At 39.4% G+C, this 14,504-nt stretch overlaps 1 pseudogene; it reads left to right on the top strand.

Moving 5' to 3' along the window:
* Nucleotides 1-4,343: 4,343 nt before the first annotated feature.
* On the top strand, nt 4,344-9,037 carry LOC104847619 (annotated as a pseudogene).
* The last annotated feature ends 5,467 nt before the right edge of the window (nt 9,038-14,504 follow it).

Below are 14,504 nucleotides of genomic sequence, written 5' to 3' on the forward strand. Positions count from 1 at the left end.
CAACAGCCAAGGATATAACTTTTATTTATTTTATTTTATTTATTTATTTATTTTTGGTACCAGGGATTGAACTCAGAGGTCCTTGCGCTTGCAAGGCAGGCCACCTAACCACTGAGCTAAATCCCCGGCCCTTAAATTTATTTTAAATTTAATTTTTTTTTAATTTTAATTGCGTTTATTGGTACATTTTAGGGATACAGTGCAGTTACATTCATTGTTGGGATCTTGTACCTCTGCATGACAAGTCTTGATTCTCATTTTTTCCCCTTACCTCTGCCCTCCCTTCACCCCCTCCTCCCCTCCCCATCTACAAACACTTTATTTTCATCTTTTCATTCTCTCACATTTTTTTCTTTTCCCTTTTTACTCTTCCCCTACCCATCCCACCTTCCCTACACCTTTAGCTCCTTTCTTCCCATTTAAATTTAATTTAGAGCACACCACCCAACAACAGAAGAAAACACATTCTTTGAAGTGTACATAAAATATAACCACATGAGCATTTGCCAAGGTAGGCCATGTTTTGAGCTATTAACCAAACTTTAGCAAATTTAAAAGAACAGAAATCATAGATAAGTATGTTCTGTGAAAAGATGAAGTTACATTGGAAATCAATATATCTGGAATATTAGAAATCATAATATTTGGAATATATTTAAAATAAAAATATTTTTAAATTTTCCAAATTTTGATAAATATTCATTTAACAATAGTATAAATACTTGTGCATGAGCCAGGAGGAGTGTTGTATTCATGTTTCCACAGCATTCTGGGAGACTGAGGCAGGAAGCTCCCAAGCTGGATCCTCTCCTAGGTAATTCAGTAACTTAATGAGACTCAGTCTCAAAATAAAAAATAAATGGCTAAGTGTACCACAAAAAAAGAAAGAAAAAGGGATCAAGAGATGTATGAAGAGGGAAGGGAGGAAAGGGACAAGGAATGAGTAGAAGGAATTAATATGTATTTTGTACATGTACCAATCCCCTACAAGGAATGTAAACATTATGTACTGCAAACATGTATTAATAAATAAATAAAAGTGTTTTAATAAAAAATAAAGGCCCTAATAAGGGAAAAGAAAAAATATGAGAAAATGAAGAAATGGAAATGAAGTATTTGTAAAGGGGGAGGGAGGAGGGGTGAAGGGAGGGCAAGGACAAGGGGAAAAAATAAGAACCAAGACCTGTCATGTAAAGGTACAAGATCTGAATAATTAATGTAACTGTACTGTATACCTAAAATGTACCAATAAACTCAGTGAGGAAAAATAAATAAATAAAGGCCCTCATGTGTAACCCAGTGAAACATTCTGGGTTAGATCTCTAATACTGAAAAACAAACAAACTTGTAGACTAATGAAGAATATGATATTTGTTTGTTTTTTGGTACCAGGAAGCAAACTTGGGACCTTGCAGTTGCAAGGCAGACAGAGGCACAACTGAGCTAAATCCCCAGCCCAATAATATGATACTTAGCAGAATCATTGCCACTGGGGCGGGCTGCATAAGAACCAGATCTGGGAAGACCACAAGGGGATCTGGTCTCATCCAGCCAGTACTATATAATAGCTGTGTAGTCTTAAGAAGATACTTCATCTCAAGCTGAAAATTCCTCTTTGTTTAACTGAGTTAACATCTACCTCATAATATGAGAATTAAATAATAACGGGGATAGTCAGGAAGGATAATAACTTCAAAATAGTACACTTCATGGCTCACTGGAAATACTAAAAATGAGAGTTATTGAATCATTTATTACCTATGTAGTAAAGTGAAACAATACCTTTTAGAAGTGATGACGCTTGATTTGAATCTCAAAGGACTTTACAGTTATACAAGGGAATCAAGGGATATTTTAGACAAAAGGGAAAGAACCGCATGTGGCGGAAGCATGAATATATACAATTGAACTTGAGGAACATCCATGAAAAAAAATTTGGTAGTCTCAGTTTCTGATACGTATTTCACTTCCAACCCTGGGTGTATTCTTTACAAAGCACAGCATAAGGCAAAACATACTTTGGAGATGATGATTTATGGTTTTGAGATGAGTGGAAAAAGTGATGATCTGTGTGAAGCAATAATTTATCTAGACTAAAACAGATTGTGTAGTCAAATGCTAAAAACAGACCTGGAGGGAATGTGGTGAACACTTCTAAGGATCAGCCCCTTTCCCTACTGGTTTTTTTTTTTTTATTCTTTGTTTTCCATAGTATCTTCATTTTTTAGGCATACACTGGAAAGCAAGTCTACTAAAAGAGCATTATTCAAATTATAAACCTTTACACAAGATTAATATGGTTAATGAAATTAGACATTTCTTGGGGCTCACAGGCTAACTGGGTTGTACCACCTCCTGGCTAGTTGAATTATAGTAATAGCTAGACTGGAAACAGGAAGGCCTGGGTGTTATATTGTCTTAAGGAATAAGACAACTTGGAATATTTCTAGTTCAGGAAAGGTCAGCTTTTATGAAGTTGAAAGTAAAGCTGAATAGAAAACAATTAATATGGTGGCGCCACTTAACTACAAACTAAGTGTAATATTTTTTTCCTTTACAAATAAAAAAGTAGTCCTGAATGAAGTAATGACGTAGAAGGAGGGCCTGTGGAATAAATACAAATTCTACGACCATATTGCTGCAACAGCATACTAAAGCTATTTTGCTAATCATATTATGTCAGCAAATGTGTATCAGATGGGTAAGAGCAATTAGTGTGAGCCAGGTCTCTTTTCAGTACTTATGTCCTCAAGGAGAAAAGGAGAACCATAACTCCATTGGCAATTACATATTTGGTGCTATGAATTGGAGCCAAGACAACAGTTTCCGCTTTTCTCAAATCTCTGAAAATGATAATTTTTCAAAGACATCCAAAATAAACTTGGAGCAAAAAGGAAAACAATCACTCAAAAGCCAGTATAGATAAGAGCTTAGGAAAACAGTTGTGCAGCATGGCTTAGCAACTCAAGCCCACCAGCCTCCCAAATGACACAGGGTGCAATTTCATGGCTTTGCTTATCATCTCCTGAATGCTGCCATCAGTTGGTCCCATAAGTGCACTTTGCTTTACAACTCACAACAATATTCATAGAGCTGCACTTTAGAAAACATAAAATGAAGCCGAGCATGGTGGCACATGCCTGTAATATCAGCACTCGGGAGGCTAAGGCAGGAGGATCGCTGTGAGTTCGAGGCCAGCCTGGGCTACATAGTGAGTTACAGGGCAGTCTGAACTACTTAGTGAGACCCTGTCTCAAAAAACCAAAACAGAAAAAGAAAACATAAAATGAAGATAGTTGGTTTTCAATACGTGAAAAGTTACACAAAAATAACTTTACAAAAATTGAGAATATTTTGCCAAAAATTACAATAAGGATTTTAAAGTCTTTTTTAACTTAAAGATTTTTATTGCATTCAAGCCTAAAATATGCCTCTTCTTTGAAAAGCATAGGCAATTATTCATTTTACATTAAAAAGACTAGAATAGAATGACCCTGACTGGCCAAGGTGGCACCATGCCCAGAGGACCAAGTGGCCATTTCCAGGATCAGCATCAGTCTGAGACCCTGATGGCCATTCTCATGCTAGTGACACAGGCTCATCTTCTACAGGCTCTCCAGAAAGATTTCCACTACCTACCAGGTTCCAAGACCTAGAGCACTTACCTAAAAAGGTGAATGTTGTGGAGGGATGCTTGTCACCTGGAAGTTTCTAAAATCTTGTCACAGTAGGTAAGATACAAAGCAGAGCTGTCTGAGTCGATCACTAACCAGAAGAGGCTGCTGTGAGGTTTTTCAGCTGACTTAAAGGAAGACCTGGCTCACCAACAGTCCTTAGGATGGGGCAGCTCCTACACCCTTCCATAAAGTCCAGCATGGTGAGATGACACAGGATAGCCAATTTCCTCCTAAACCCTGGGCCTTCCCAGTCCCTTTTCAATGGAACCCAACTTTGTCTTGTTGCCATCAACATCTCAAAACAGAGCAACTTGGCAGCACTGATGGCTGAAACAGGGCATTCCATCCTGTACCTCTACTTCCACATTCCAAGTGGGAATGGTAGCCTGGTGCTCAAGGACCAGAAAATGCACACAACAGATCCAGATGATGGCCTTGAGGATGGAGTGTGTGGGAGTGTGCTAGGGTTGTGATAGAGGACAACGCTGCTGGACTCTGAAGAAAAATCCTCAAGGCTTAGACATTGAAAATCAGAATGTGGAAAAGAATTTGAAGACAATACTTCATATTTTTAATTAAGCAAACCATACAAATCAGAAGTGCAAATACAACTGCCCAAAAAATACAGAATTAGAAGTAGAGTCTGTCTAGTCAATAAACTAATCAATGAATAAAGGAGCTGGTTTGATAGAAATACTAAAATCTTGTCATTTGGCCCAGCACAGCAGACAAGACCGGCAGCAGCTTGCCAACCTCTGGTCAGCCTGCCTCTTCATCACAGAGCAACAGAGGATCTCAGAAGCAGCGCGAGACCCTCTGGTAGGTGCAGCCATTCAGCCCAGTACAGCAGAGGAGCCCAGACTTGTGAACGCCAACAGAGCAGTGTGCGTGCCCCCCCAACTAGAGAAAGAGGACATCTGTGAGGCTCCTACATGAAAACTGAAGCCCACTGCAAAAATGAGGAAAATCTCTGCGATAAAGGCATAGTTGGTAAATCAGAGGGACCAGCACCTCACAAAGGAACCTGGTCTAACTTCAGGGGAAAGACAGCTGGAACCTAAAGTAGAACCTTGCAGAGTTCAACCCAGCAGGAGGACAGAGATCTCAACTTGGGCCTCGCAGCCAGAAATCAGCCTGAACCTCAGGGGACAGCTGCTGGCTTGTTGAAACTAATTAACTTAGATCTGCACACTCCCGCCCACGCTGTCTATTGTGTCAACAGAGGCATACCCTGAAGGAGGCCCTCTGTTTCTATCTTTTATTTTCAAAGTAATATTTTTCTCTTATCTTTAAACATTTAAAAAATTTTATCTATTTATATTATCAATTTTTTTCATTTTTAAATCTTCCTTTTCTTATCTTCTTTTCTTTCTCGCTCTTTTCCACTGTGATCTTCATCTCTCTGCCTATTTGTTCATGTTCCTATTCTAACCCTAATTTATTTTCTTTCTTTTCCTTTTCTTCTCTTTTTCCTGCTCTCAATTGCCATTAGTTTTAGAAGAAAATGATTATGTCTCTAGCCTCTCTATTGCTGTTGCTTGTTCTGTTCTTGTGTATATTTTGTTCTCTCTTCTCCTCTTCTCTTCAAAAGCTTCCCAGAGTTTTTGTGATCTTCCTCTGTCCTCTGAACTCACTTCTAACCTTTTTCTATCCTATCTATCCTTCCCTCCCCAACTCCTTCTCATCCCCAATCTGAAGGGTAAAGTTGCTATATTAAAGAGTTTATTCACTATAAACATATTTTGGGCTGGTGCTCGATTTTGATTTCATTCACACAGTTAAAGGTGATAGATTCATAACTACAACAAATTTTCATTTTCTAAGCTGTGCTTGTTACTATAGTGTTGCTGATTGTATCATTTGGGCTAAGGTGTCATGATTGATCTAACCAGTTGTCCTTCCTGATATATGAAAATGATTTGGACTCAGTCATTAGAGATCCAAAATTTAAAGACCAACTATATCTGGAATATCACACTATTAACCCAGGAATTAAACAAAGGACAGTACCAAAAACAAAAATAGAAATGAAAAGACATTCAAACAAGGCACAAACAGACTTCCACCCCACCAAAGGTAAACTCTGGGGGAAATGAGGTATACTAAACTAAAATCCACTGGATTAAAGATCTAGATATCAAAACAGAAACACTAAACTTGCTGAAAGATAAGTTAGGTAGACATTGACATAGGAAAAGACTTTATGAACAAATCCTCAGCAGCAGGAGAATTTACACAAAGAATCAACAACTGGGATCTCATCCTATTAAAAGTTTTTGCAGTGCAAGAGAAACCAACAGAGCTAAGAGACAACCTACAATGCAGCAAAACCTTTTTACCACCTACTCCTCAAAAAAACAACTACTATCTAGAACATATAAAGAACTCAAAGGGCTGGGGAATTAGTTCAGTGGTTCTGTCACCTGCCTCGCAAGCACAAGGACCTGAGTTCGATCCCTGGTACAAAAAAAAAAAAAAGAAAAGAAAAGAAAGCCAGAGGTCTCACTGAGGCAGGGATAGTGGAGCTTACAGCCTGACCCTGTTGGGTGTTTGAGGGCAGAGCTGAGCTATGGGGCCAATTATGCCTGGGATTGTATCTCCTGGCCTCCACATGCAGCTTCTCATCTCAATCTTCATGGAGGACACTAGCGGGAGATGCCCACCACCTTTACCCTAGGACTTGAGCCAGTATCAGGATCTTTTTCAGTAACTTGATGCTTGTTCAGACTTAAAGTAGAGCCCTGAACTTAGCCCATACCAAGGAACCCCAGGTACTTTGTGCTGGATTTTGAGTCTGGCATCCTGCAGTATTTTGTGAATGAGCAGAGCAAACACCAGAAGTCTCAAGGAGCCCCCTCTTTGTCTGGAGCCACAGTGTCCCTGAGTCATGTACTCTGCTAGCAGAGAGATGTATAAACTGAGAGCTGCTCATGCAAAAGAGAAACAGTTTTGGGTGACTCAGCTCCGAGCTTGTGCCAAATACCACATGGAAACAAATTTGAAGAGTACTCCAAGCTCCCGGAGCCAAAGCTTCACTTTGCTCCCCCATGGAATACCCAATTCTGCATCTCCCTATAGCCAGAGACACCTCATTGAGGGGGAGGGGAGGCCTGTGTGGTCACAATCATGCATCACAAGTCACCTGCAGCCCCCCTAAGAGCCAAGAGTCAGTATCCTGTCCAGCTTCATGAAGTCGGAGAGATGATGAGCCAGGTGGAAGGGCAGCAGAATAACCTAGTGCACACCACTTAGTCCGTGCCAGGATCCAGCCTGCAACTGAAAGCTACCTCTGCCACCACACTCAGCTGCCTCGGGGAGTGCCTCAGCCTGCTTCAGCAGAGTGTGCACCAGGGGGCTGCCCCCAGCCACAAGCCGGGGCCTTCAAAAAACATCCTGGGATGGCATGGGTCCAAGTCATATTCCACAGAGCAGCTGAAAAATGGGACACTGAGCTCTTTACCATCAGCCAGTGCCAACATAACCTGGGCAATTTTACCAAACTCCACCGAGGATGAACAAACCTTACAGCTGGAGCCAGAGCCAAAATCAGGCCCTGAACTGGTTTTGTTCGAAGATCAGAAAACTGGCAATGAAGATAAGGAAGAAACAGAATTGGGTGTCATGGAGGATCAGCTCAGTGTAATTCTTCATCTAATCTCACAGCTCAAACTTGGGATTGATTTAACCAAGGTGGTGCTCCCACTTTTATTCTAGAGAAGCGATCTTTGCTGGACATGTATGTAGACTTTATGGCACACCCTCACCTGCTGCTGGCCATCAATGCTGGGGCCACACCTGAGGAGTCATTTGTTTGGTGGAGTATTATCTCAGAGCCTTCCATGAGGGCCAAAAGGGGGCTTTGGCCAGGAAGCCGTACAACGCCATCATTGGGGAGACACTTCACTGCTCCTGGGAAGTTTGCAGGGACAGGGTCAAGCCAAAGAGGACTGCTTCACCCTCTTCTGCTGGCTGTCAGGAACACCCGGTGTATGAGGACCCTTCTAAAAGCTACAAGCTACGGTTTGTAGCTGAGCAAGTGTCCCATCACCCTCCCATCTCCTAGTTTTAATTTGAGTGCAAGGAGAAGAGACTGTGTGTCAACACTCATGTATGGACCAAAAGCAAGATCATGGGCATGTCTATGGGGTCTCTATGATAGGGGAAGGTGAGCAGAAGCTCTTGGAGCAAGGGGAGGAGTATGTCTTCACCCTGCCCAGTGCCTATGCCCGGTCCATCCTCACCATCCCATGGGTGGAGTTTGGAAGAAAAGTCAGCATCAACTGCACCAAGACTGGGTACTTGGCAATGGTGATATTCTACACAAAGCTCTTCTACGGAGGAAAAGTCCACAGGGTCACAGCCGAAGTACAGCACAATCTGACCAACACTATTGTCTGTATAGCTCACAGGGAGTGGAACGGTATCTTGGAGTTCACCTACAGCAACTGGGAAACCAAAGTCATAGACACAACCACCGCACCAGTGTATCCAAAGAAGATCAGGCTTCTGGAGAAACAGGGGCCCATGGAGTCCAGGAATCTCTGGCAGGAGGTGACTCGATACTTGTGCCTAGGGGACATCAATGCAGCCACTGAGCAGAAGCGACGGCTGGAAGAGAAACAATGGATAGGGGAAGGGAAGCGGGAGAGCCTCCGCACATCATGGCAACCGAAATATTTTATCCAGGAGGGTGATGGCTGGGTATACTTCAACCCCCTCTGGAAGGCACACTGATGGGGTGATGGTGAGGAGCTTTCCCAAAGAGGCCTGTTTTTGTAGGAATTAAAGTGGTGCAGTATCAAGGTTCTATTGGCATTGAGAATTCCTGTTAGCATCGAAGAAATAGTTTCAGAGAAATTATATACTGTGAAAAGAGGATCCCAACTCTGCTAGAAGACTGAATTTATTCAAGAGCCACTTGGGGCACATGTGACACTGTATATGTTCACACATGCACTATGTATACGTCTGTTGAGTATTACTACACATGTAAATACTGCATTCACCAAGATTTGAAGGGGGTAATCATGAGCTCCTTTTTATCAATGAGGTTTAAGTTTTCTATTTTTCATTTTGCCAAAAAATGTTTTGCACTTAAAAGATGTTTTCACTTAGTCTACTCCTGTCGAGATGAGGTTTAAATTGGCATGGTTTAGTTGACGTCCCTGTAGCAGAAAGTGGCTCACTGCTGGTAGAAGTATGGATGGCAATAATTTCATAATTATTGTGATTTTCACCTCTCTATTTTGGTCTTTGTCTACACCCAAGAAAGGTAAACTTCCCTGCTGAATGACAAGGGTGGGTAGGAAGCTGCTGGAGATTAATGCCAGAGCTTTCCAGGATGGAACTCCTCTGAGAGAACCTAGAACCAGCCTCCACTGGGATTTTTTTCCCATCTTTCTGATGATTTCTTATGCACAAAGCACCAGTCATACATTTTTCAGAAGCTGCTTCCTTAACAGCAGAAAAAACCAAATCATATAGTGATTTCACTACATTTTTGAAGAGAAAAAGGGCTTTAGAAATTAAATACATGCATGCATAGAAAATATGCTCAATCACACCTCAATCTTGTATTTAATTTGGGGAAAAAGGAATTTCTTGTAGATTTTTGTAGATATGTGCACCTTTATGGTTTGACTCATACTTTGCAAGAAAGCCGCTGTGATTAAAATATACGTCATGCCTGCATAAATGTTCTATGGTTTCAGATGAATTTCAGCCCTTGGCCATTATAAATGAGGTCATAGACATGACCAAAGCAAATAGCAAGGGAAAAAATATTTGGTTTTTGCTGAATGCTTTATTTTTTACTGTGCAATTCCAATGATATTTATAAAATCCAGTAGCATGAACGTTTTGCTGTAGTAATACTAAATTTGTGCCTTTTGTCTGCTTTCCTAAGACCAGTTGTTCACACTTTGTAGATATTAGACAAATATATTTCGACTAAATACTACACCTGTCCAAAAAAATATTTTGAAGAACTCAAAATATCAGATCCCCCCAAATACAAAGACCAGATTCAAAAATGGGCATCTGAAATGAACAGACATTTCTCAGACAAAGAAATAAAATCAGCAAATAAATATATGAAAAAACATTCAACATCACTGGTCACCTGAGAGATGCAGATGAAAACAACACTGAGATTCCACCTCACCCCACAAAGAATGGCTGCTATCAAGAAGTCAACCAGTAACAAATGCTGGCGGGGTTGCAGGGAGAAAGGAACCCTTCTTCATTGTTGGTGGGAGTGCAGACTGGTGCAACCACTGTGGAAATCAATATGGAGATACCTCAAAGAACTAGGATTAGAGGTTCCATTTGACCCAACTATCCATCTGCTGGGTATCTTTCCAAAACAATGAAAAGAATCATACCACAGTGATATATGCACACCTATGTTTATAGTGGCACAGTTTGTAATAGCTAAAACTTGGAAACAGCCCAATTGCCCATCAGTTGGTGACTGGATAAGAAAGATGTGGTTTTTCTATAAAATGGAGTACTATTCAGCCATAAAGAATGAGAAACTAGTGCACATTGGGGCTATACTCTTAAGTGAAATAAATAGGACACACTTGAGTAAATACTGAATAGTTTCTCTGGTGTGAACAACTAAACATGTAAATAAGTTTCAAATGGTATAATTGGGAGTGTGAAATAGGAAGAAAATGGCTAAAGTGGAAGTGGGAAGGGGAAGGAAAAGGAAATAAGGGAAAAGGAAAAATGTGAAAACAGGAAAAAATGGAAACAAATTCTTTGTAAATAAGGAAGGGTGAAGGGGGTGAAGGGGGTGAAGGGAGGGAAGGGACAACTAAACATGTAAATAAGTTTCAAATGGTATAATTGGGAGTGTGAAATAGGAAGAAAATGGCTAAAGTGGAAGTGGGAAGGGGAAGGAAAAGGAAATAAGGGAAAAGGAAAAATGTGAAAACAGGAAAAAATGGAAACAAATTCTTTGTAAATAAGGAAGGGTGAAGGGGGTGAAGGGGGTGAAGGGAGGGAAGGGGTATGGGGGAAAAATGAGAACCAAGAAATATCATGTAAAGGTACACAATCCCAATGAAAAATGTAACTGTATTGTTTGCTTTAAATTTACCAATAAATGTAATGGGGGGGGATACTAAAATATCAATCCTTTTAGGTGAAAGATTTTTTCCCCCAGAAGAGGAGATTTTATGCATAAAATGTCATCCTGTGTTCCTCAGCAGCTCAAGCATATTTTAGCCAGAGGGTGAAGAAATTGCTTTGAGACCATGGTCACATATCCCTTTTGTGATGTCTTTTTTTCATGCCATGTACATTAAGATTGCAGTTATTTCTAATAGGTAATTGTGGACATTCTGATTGCAGAAAGAGAACAGAGACATGTGTGTTGTGCTCCAAAATGTCATCTGTCACTACCTACTAGGAAAGAAGGCAAGCCTACAAAGAGCTATAAACAGCTTGCAGATCCGCAAAAGGATTTTTTGGCATTCAAGAGCTAAAGCAAATATTCATGTGCTGTCAAAGACCTAGGAGTACAAGGATCTGACTTTTGCTTCCTGACAGCTTTCCTTACAGTATTTAAGCTGGAGCTTTCTTTTAAAATTCAATCCATCTTTTGATCTGTTACTATCCATTCTACTTTGCTAGGGTCTCTAATGTCTTTCCTCACTGATATTCATGTGGTGTATCAAAGCAATTATTCCATAGCAGTTTTTAAGCTGAGGAGGAAAACACATCATAATTCACTATATTTTGTAAATACTTCATTCTGCTAAAAATAAGCAAAAAATATGGTCTCAAAGCCAGAAATCTGGAGCATTAAAGGTCATGACCCCTTTTACTGGACTATTTTGAATTTTTGGTTTATTTTCAATATATTTACATTAATAACAAATATAGCCTCATTACAAAAGGATTTAAGTAATAAATGTATCCATTTTAAATAGTCAAGTATACTCCCTTCCCTCCACAGTTTCTCCAAGAAAATGGTTAATTATTTCTCATACAGTGTTGCCCACCTCCTTTAATGCTTATAAGGATTTCCGGACCTTACCCAAATCTCTTTATACTTTAAGAGAATAAAAAGCATCAAAATATTCTGAAACTTGCTTTTTCTCACTTCATATAACTTGAACATTTTTGACAACCACAATTTACAAATATTTAATTTTTAAGCTTTTATGATGTCACACTAATGAATATGCCATAATTTATTTAACCAGCTCTTTATTGATGAATGCATAGGTTGTTTTTTCAAATGTTCACTATTATAATCACAAAAGCAATGAAATTTCTGTATTTGGGTTAAAAACATTGTTTCTCTAGTTTTGAGAATGTTATATTTCACTAAAGAAAACTTAGAGCATACAAAAAAGTATCAATAAGACTAAACATGCTGGAATCTGCCACTGAAATATATACACTGGTAACACTTTAGTTTATAGCCTATCAATCATTCAGTCTTTTATTTGGAAAGAGAATTAAGGATTGGCTGCTGTTTTTTTTTCCTATATAGGAATAGCATCACATGTAACAAATCCAATTAGTAGTCTAATGTGGATTTCTCCCTTCTTTCTTAATAAAAGAATTTAATTCTGCCAAGTATAGCAATGTTCCCAGAAGAAAATCAATGTTCTTAAAGTGTTCTTGAAGTCTAGGGTAACCATGATTCTGGAAGATTGAAGAAGTTTATTAAAATTTTCTGGCAGCATTTTCTTTCTCAATATAGGCAGAAGCAGGTCCTCCCTTTCATATCCTTTTTCTTTTCCTGTCTTGGACTGTGCTTCTGAGGAGGGATATAAAGCCACTGTCTCATGGCCATGAGGTGATAAGCTTGAGGACAGAAGCAGGCAAAGAATGATACAGTAGAAAGACAGGAGGAGTCTAGGACATTGAGAAGGCATTTAAACAGCTGTGGATAGTCTGCCTCCATATAGTTCCTAATATAAAGAAAATAAAATCCTATTAAATAACCTCCTATAGTCGGGGTTCTATTATATATAAATAAGCATAAGCCCTGGTATTTTGTATTTGCAAGCTTTTTTACCCTTATATACCCTTATATATTTTCCCTATATATCCCATCCTCCATCCCACTCCAACACTAACTGCCCCAATGTAAGTAGGTAGTGGGCTCTGTTCTAACTATCCAGGGAAAGAAGTAGAGTAATTCAGCAAAAAACAAGGAGTGTTTTGTAAGGCTAGGGATTCAAGTAATCTAAACCCATATAGGAAGAAATTCCACAGGGGCAGAAAAGCTTTAAAATTCAGAAAAGGAGAAGGCTTTTCCTTAGACTGGAAAGTGATCCTTCTGCATTGGACATGAGGGGTAGGGCTGAGGCTTAAGAGGCTCTTGAAGGGAACCAAAGACCTTTCCTTCATTCTGGCAGTTCCATTAGGGAAGAATCAACAGCCTAGAAAGCAGAGGCTATGAGGTATTTCTGAGCAGGCAGGTCTAGATTTGGCAGTTTCTTGAGCCCCAAAAGTACCAGGAAAGGAGACGAAGACACCTGACCTGAAGGGCCTTTGTGGATCAAGAATGCAGAACTCAGCAGTGATCTGCTTAGATCTGTAATTAACAACTATATACCTGTTCCCTCACCACTGCCCCTCACACCGTGTCCCCCAGTACCTCAGCATTACACAGGATTTCCAAAGCATCACACTGCTAGCCTGAAGGATCAGACCCTAAGGGCTGAGTTTGGTTTGTTTTCCCCACCAGTACCCTCTCATTGAGCCCCACAATTAGGGGTCAAAATCTGAAATGAGATATTATAGAAAATAAATCTATTTTTGTACAACTGTGATTGAGGTCTGGGAGTCATACATGCTATAACTATTTTTTAAGTGTAAGCTCTTCTATCTCCACTCTCTATCATGCAGTGATTCACTATTATATTTTTCACTCAGCCAAGAAGAACAAAAAACTCATCTCGATAGAAAGAAATTTATTTGTCACTTATGAAAAGAAATACATTTACAGAGCTGTAACTTAAGACTTTGGCATTAGCTTCTTAGCTTGTATCCACAATCAGGGCTCATATAGAACTACACCCCAACAAAAGTCAATTTCAGAATGTGTAACTTATCAGCTGGCTCTATCACAACTTGAAGTTATGATGCCAGGAAGTCTGGTTATTTCAGATCTGAAAAGAACATTACTAAGCCACACCTTTCAAAACATTTTATTAGCATATGATTCTTTGCTGAACAAGAAAGATGGGAAATGTAGTTGCATTCAAAAAGAATGCGTGGGGAATGCCAAGAAAGTAAATAATTTTTGGAAGTCACCCTTCTTTGGAAATTTTCTAGTTATATAGCCATGGTTGTTTAAACAAAAGCACTACCATATTTCCTTTTGAAAACATGTCCATCCAAAATATAGAAAAATAATTGAATATTATGCTATTCAGTTCTCCTGTGATTTACTTGAAAACCTAAACGGTTTTAAAAAATGGCAAGCCTGCCAAGAACTGCAAGTAGCTTCCTGCAGACATTGTGATGTAGTGGGAAAAGCATAGCCTTTGGAGTTGAACAGACCTGTTTTTGAAGACTGCCTGTACTGAACTAGTTGGGTGACCTTGGGTATGTAACTTTATCTTCTTTATGATTCATCTGTAAAAATAATTAAATTATATTAAATGTGAAAGCATATGTGAAAGTACCTATTGGAGCATATTCTCCCTGTAGGCTCAATGAAAAAGCAGAATAGTTACACATGGCTATTCTGATGCCCAATAATAAATAAGTACTGTTCAGGGCTTAGTGGGGACAAGAAACTATTTAAATGATTTCTAAAAGACTTTGAACAGAGCAAAACAATATAAAATAATA

Source organism: Fukomys damarensis, unplaced genomic scaffold, assembly GCF_012274545.1.
Source record: "Fukomys damarensis isolate Sample0158 unplaced genomic scaffold, DMR_v1.0_HiC HiC_scaffold_39, whole genome shotgun sequence".
In the NCBI taxonomy this organism is placed as follows: Eukaryota; Metazoa; Chordata; class Mammalia; order Rodentia; family Bathyergidae; genus Fukomys; species Fukomys damarensis.